Raw genomic sequence first — 6,953 nt, forward strand, 5'->3', positions numbered from 1 at the left:
ATTTATATAAAGTGCCAAAACAGTCAAAAATAATCTATGCGGAAAAAATCAACAAAGGGACCCTCTGGGTGACAATGGGGTTGACTGGAAAGGGGCTAAAGGGAAGTTTCTGGGGTAATAGTAGGGTCTATATCTTGACAGGGATATGGGCTACACAAGTGCATGTATGTGTTTGCCAAAACTCAGAGAATGGTTTCCTTAAGAGCTGCGCATCTGCTTGTAAGTAAATTTTACCTACAATAGAAAAACCTGAAACAAATATTGAACTCTAGTTAATGATCTGCTGGAGTGCTTAGGGATGAAGTGTACTGATGCCTGCAACTTACTTTCATTAAATAAACAAAGATGGTTGATGAATGGATAGAGGGATAGGTAGAGAAATAGGTGATAAAGCAAGTAGAGTAACATCTTAATTGTACACTCTAGGAGCAGGGTCTGTGGGGATCCACTGTACCTTTCTTCACACTGTTCTAAATATTTGGAGATTTTCATAATAAAATATTGGGGGAAGATAATTTTTAAATACAGAGGTACTTTTCAAGTACAAATCCAGCAATTTGAAGTGGAAGAAAACAGCCAGAGATCAAGTTTGTATTTGGGAGAAGAAAGGGGGATGGCATTTAATTTTCCTACAACCACTTTTCTGAAGCCAGTATAACTTAGCATGAAACCAGGGGAAGAATTCAACAGCTACTTGTGAATGGATAGAGGGATAGGTAGACAAATAGATGAAATAAAACAACCAAACAGAATAGTTCACCTATTCTGACAACATTTTGCAGAAACTGACTCAACCTGTTGTTCAGCTGTTTTGCTCACCTGAATTAACCCTGTATTTTTCATATTTTCAAAATTGTTCTGTTTAAAATTGTTTCCATTTTTATCTTCTTAGTTAAATTACCTCAATAAACATTTACTCATTTGTATGTACTACATAAGAAACGGAGGCAGAGCTCTTTCAAAACAATAAGAAAAAGATGAATCACCCAATAAGGAGGAAACGAACAAATGACATGAACCGTCACTTAATAGGAGAAATACAAATTGCCAACGAACACATAGAGGACCTTAAACCTCCCTCATAATGAAAAGAATGCCAGTAAGACCAATGATGTCCTGTCATGTCATTTCTATCAGATTAGTCCCCAAAGTAACAACTGATAATAGCCAATGTAGATGAAGTGTGACAACACGGGCCCTCTCTCTCCTTCACTGTTGATTGGAGGGCAAACACATGTGACAGTTGTAGGGGCAGTCTGGTAATTCTTGGGACAGCTACAACTTTGGTGGTTGTGCCTCAGAGTCACCTGTGGAGCTTTTGATAATACACCTGCCCTGGGTCCTAACCTTGAAGAGAATCTATTTTTTCCTACTGCCTGTATAATTGCAGTATAATTTTAAGCTCCAGGATTGAGGTAAACTGGTTTGGCTTTTGACATGATAAAAATCTGTTATAGAGAAAACTTGCATGGGCATTCAAAGATGCGCACACAAAGTTGTGGATTACGGCATTGTTTGACCTAGCCAAAAATTAGAAAATTCCCATGTCCAAAACAGGGACTGGTTAATACCATTCAATGGAGTATTATGCAGCTGTTAAAAAGCATGCAGGACTTACCATGTGTTGGAAGTCTGGTTTCCACTCCCCAAACTAGGCTGGAATTCTTTCCAGGCCAACCTGTACCAATTTGAGAGCCTCAAGCATCACTTTTGTATGAGTCTGTTCTCCCATTGCTATAAAGAACTACCTGAGACTGGGTAATTTATGAAGAAAAGAGGTTTAATTGACTCACAGTATTCCACAGGCTATACAGGAAGCATGGCTGGGAGGCCTCAGAAAACTTACGATCATGGTGGAAGGGGAAGGGGAAGCAAGCGCGTCTTATGATGGTGGAGTAGGAGAGAGAGAGCAAAGGGGAAAATGCTACACACTTTCTTTCTTTCTTTTTTTTTTTTTGAGATGGAGTCTCGCTCTTGCTGCTCAGGCTGGAGTGCAATGGCCCCCGATCTCGGCTCACCACAACCTCCTCCTCCCGGGTTCAAGCGATTCTCCTGCCTCAGCCTCCCGAGTAGCTGGGATTACAGGCATGCGCCACCATGCCCGGCTAATTTTGTATTTTTAGTAGAGACGGGGTTTCGCCACGTTGGCCAGGCTAGTTTCAAAACCCTGACCTCAGGTGATCTGCCTGCCTCGGCCTCCCAAAGTGCTGGGATTATAGACATGAGCCACCACGCCTGGCCCAGTGCTACACACCTTCAAACAACCAGATCTCGTGAGAACTCACTATCTCGAGAACAGCAAGGGAGAAATCTGCCCCCATATTCCAATCACTTCCCACCAGGTCCCTCCTACAATATCAGGAATTACAATTCGACGTGAGATTTGGGTGGGGACAAAAAGCCAAACCATATCAACCTTCCTGTTCACATCTAAAGATCCAAAAGGAGTCTCAGGCTGTGACTGGATCTCCACTGATTCACCACAGAAGCTTAACCCAATCTTGGCTCCTGAACATTCCCAGATACCCACAAAAGAAAACTCTCAGGAAAGCACCACACCTCCTCATTCATCCTCCTCAGAAACGCTGAGAGAGGGCCTCAGTAACTTGACCCTCCAACAGAAAGTCTGTCCCCAGATCAGGACAGTGAAGTTAAAATCCAACAAAAGAGGCCATTAGATGAAACATTGTTACTTTGAATCCTTACTCAGCATTTATACTATCAGAATAAATTGATATTGAATTTTGAATGTCATCATTTTATGAATTGTTCTTTGAACCTTAAAGTGAGGAAACCACCCTCTCATCCTTCCTCCTCAGGAATGCCAGTTAAGGGCTTCCGTAACTTGACCATCAGCCCTGCTACTAACTAACTACAGTTTCCCTGTACTAGAAGAGCTATTTCAACAGCAGGACTTAGAAAAGATCCAACAAAAAAGGCAGCAGAAATGGGACTTGCTGTTTCCCCCCAAAAGAGAAACTCTGAGGAGGCCTGAGATTTGGAGTTAAAGATTTGTCTTGCTCATAAGATGGAGATCAGACTGGATACAGGTATGGGTGCCCATATCGCATAGCAAAAATAACTTCCCAGGAACTGAAAATGATGAAGAATCAGCAAGGAGCAACAAGATGCAGAATTATGCCAAGGAATCTTACTGGCAGCAGATTTGAGTCAACATCAGTGCCAGTACCAAAACTTTCCACTAGCAATCTTAGGATCACTATGGGGAAAGCTGCTAGGTTTCCGAAATTGAAGCTTTTTCTCTCCTCAGATCTGTCTTTCTCCCTTCCATGTTATCTACAATTTAAAGTTATCTACAGAGCTCGGATGCCTCTTGGATTTTAATGCGCTTTTTTCCATTTCATGGATTGATCATTCTTTGGCACACCACATGTGTATATTCAGATCGTAAACTCAATAATGAGATGAGACTGAGTATCATGAGTATGAAGCAGAAGATTGTTGGGGCAAAGGGGTGTGGAAATGGATGTTAGTGATTTTACACTGTATCGTTAGGTGACGCACAATTGCAATAAGGTAAATCTTCTGCTCCATACCAGTCATCTTTCCATTTTCAGTACCAAAGGGATGTGTTTAAAGGAACGTGTCATTAAAGTTCAGTTTTGCTAAAAAAGAAAGTGGCGGGAGCCCTGTACACATACCTGAGACCCACCAAAGTGCAAGCCCCCTCCTCCTTGTTGCTTCTCCCTGCCCAGGGTTCCTGCCTTGCCCACCTCAGCACTCATCATCATTGCTTCAATGTGCTTTTCCAGTGATAAGAAGGAAAGTGGCACTATTGCTTATTCTCTAAATCTTCCCTGAGGCAAGGGTGCCTGAAGAAGCCAGGCTAGGCTCCTTGCTTGAAGAAATTGGAGGTGAAGATAATGTGGCAAGACACAAACACACACACACACACACACACACACACACATACAGAATGATATCTTTATAAGAGTTCTTGCCACCTGTGGTAACACAGTCTGCCCATCAGGAAGAGGGTACCCAAGGCTGTTACCAGAGGTTGTCCCTGGGTGGGGGAAGTGGGGTCCCGATTTACTGTCGTGCGTTCCTGAAATTGGGGCACTCTGCCCTTCCCCGCCCCAGCCCTGCACCCAGAAGGTTTTATTTGTCCCAGAGTTACCTGACCTGGCCCATATCTGAAAGGAGCCCAGGCTGGGCCTTCATGGGGCTATTGATTTAGGCACAAGGCTTTCCAAATCCCAGACTGCAGGAGGCTTTTACCTACCCTGACCCCATATGCCTGGCTTCAGCTCCAGCCCACAGGCCACCTCCGCAAGCACAGGCCAGGTCCATTTCTTTCCTTCTAAAGTGGATTTTTCTCCTGTCTCCACCTCTCTTCCTCTGTAGGGCCACAGGTGGAGGCTTTCCCATGAGAAGATCTGGGAGCCTTGCCATGACTGCTGAAGCATCTGCTGGTTTTCTGTAAATTGAAATCTTCTGGCCACTGAAGATGTGAGGCACGTGGCACAGAGCCTTCTGTGGAAATGCAGCACCACACTCAATAATGTGGCCCACGGTCAGCAACAAATGAGGAAATGTGTGGCCCTTTCAAAGTGTCATGCAGAGCGCTGGCCTGCCCTGCATGCTGCCTGCCCAGAGCCCTGCCTCCTTCTGAGTGGCTGTGGCTGCAAAGCTCCTTTGGGGACAAAGGGAACAGACTTGGCACACTGGCCACTCTGGCCTGCAGACAGCAATGGGAAGACTCGGCAGAGACCCAGCTGCCCCAGGGCCTCATGGGACTTGGATGCAGTCTGTGAGTCAAGGGACAGCACAGGGCAGCTGTTAAGCACTGGAGCTCTGGCACCAGAGCCCCCAGGAATCACATTATGGAGCCACCACTTGTTAGCTGTGGGACCTTGGGCAGGTCAGCAAACCACTTAGCCTCTCTGTGCCTCGGTTTCTCCATCTGCCAAATGGGAATAAAAATAGTATTATCTCATAGGGCTGTTGTGATGAGTAAAAGAATACATACATTCTTCAAAGGATTAAGCATAGAATTACCACAGGAGGTTCCTGAGTATATAGCCAAGAGAAATGAAAATAAATGTCTGCACAGAAACATGTACAGGAATGTTCACAGCAGAATGTTCATAAGAGCCAAAAGGTGGAAACCACCCAAATGTCCATCGACAGGTGGCTAAATGAACAAAATGTGGTCTACGCATATAATGGAATATTACTCAGCCATTAAAAGGAAGGAAAATCTGACACATGCTACAACTTTGATGAACCTTGAAAACATTATGTTAAGTGAAAGAAGCCAGACATGAAAGTCCACACATTTTCAATTTCATTCATTTGAAAGTCCAGAATAGGCAAATCCATAGAGACAGAAAGTAGGTGAGTGGTTACCAGGGGCTGTGGGGCTTGGAGGTACAGGGAGTGATAGCTAAAGTGTACAGGGTTTCTTTTAAAGATTACAAAAATGTTGTAAGATTGTGGCGGTGGTTGCACAACTCTGTGAATATACTAAAGACCATTGAATTGTACACTTCAAATCGGTGACTTGTATGTTATGCACATACAATTCTGTCTCAACAAAACTGTTTCTAAAAAATTGAAAATGTTATGTTGCTTTAAATAAGCTGATCATCAACAAAATAAAATGAATTTCCTTTCCCATTGAATTACATTTTAAATAGAGGAATCAGTATGTGTAAAGCCTGAAGAACAGTGCTCAATAACACTAGCTGTTCTCCTCCCCTGTAACACTCACCATTATGTGTTGGGCATGCGTGCAAGTTCACCCATGAGAGGATGTGAATGCAGAGCCCAGGCACCTGGTTCCCCAGCTCTGGTTATGGCCTGGCACTGGCTGGGCTGCAAGGAACAAGGTATCAGATGGGAATCTTGGCTCAGAGGGAGCCCCTGGTTTGAGGGGCAGAGGCCCACAAGAGAAGGGAGGGAAATGTGGGTCAAGGGAGGTTCATCCGAGCACCTGGTTTAGAAACCTTCTCCACATTGGCTAGCATCAAAACCAAGTTTTCTATGCATAGATGACCACACTGACCTCTTTTCCTCTTGCTTCCTTCTCCAGCTTTCCAGGACCACACCGAGGTTTGTCTGACCCTGGAAGCAGAACTCCCCAAGAGAAGCTGGAGGCCAATGCCAACCCCTCTCTGCCTCACCATTTTGTTTCCCAGTGACCATGTCCACCTGGTGATGCAAGCGGGACCCTCTGCAGCGTGAGATCGTCCCTTGGATAAGAAGCAAAATAGGAATTGAGTAGTTCCTCCCAACTCTGGCTGTCAGTCATATGAAACCTGCCTCCTTAAGCAGCAGGTCCATTCCTTCTGGGGTCACCAAGTGCCAAGCAGGGCTGACAGCATGGCCCTTGCTCTTCATCTTCCACTCCCCTTATCTCTTTCTCAGCTTTTGCCTTCCAGACATGGCCTTCCTGGCACCTTTCCAATAGTCTGTCCCCACCATGCCCAGGGACAAGCCCCACCACCCTCATGCTGTTTTCAGCATGCTGTTTTCAAATATGAGTTCACTGCTTTCATTAGTTGCCTCTTCTTTTTCTTCTTCACTGGAATAATTTGTAATTGTAAAAACAAAATGTCCTTCCTTGGGCAAAACGTTCCTCTAAAAATTTATTAATGTGTTTTTCTCATTTGCATTTCCTTGTGGGTGATATTCTATCCACAACATTCCAGAGGCAATATTCCCTGAAATCTTCCAGGAATAACTAGAAGACTAATAACAGTTACAGGAAGAACATAACAACAAAGATAGAATCAGCTTTTGATACCTAAAATAGGATTTGTGTCCACAACCAGAAAAGAGTCTTGAAAGCTAGGCTTTATCTACAGATAAAAGATAAAAGGTTTTTCTTCTAAATTCCACTGGTTCCTGCAATGGTCAGGTTTATGTGTCACCTGGGCCAGGCTCTAGTCCCTGGTGATTCCATCAAACACCTGTCTAGGTGTTGC

Source organism: Pongo abelii, chromosome X (genome assembly GCF_028885655.2).
Source record: "Pongo abelii isolate AG06213 chromosome X, NHGRI_mPonAbe1-v2.0_pri, whole genome shotgun sequence".
Taxonomy (NCBI): domain Eukaryota; kingdom Metazoa; phylum Chordata; class Mammalia; order Primates; family Hominidae; genus Pongo; species Pongo abelii.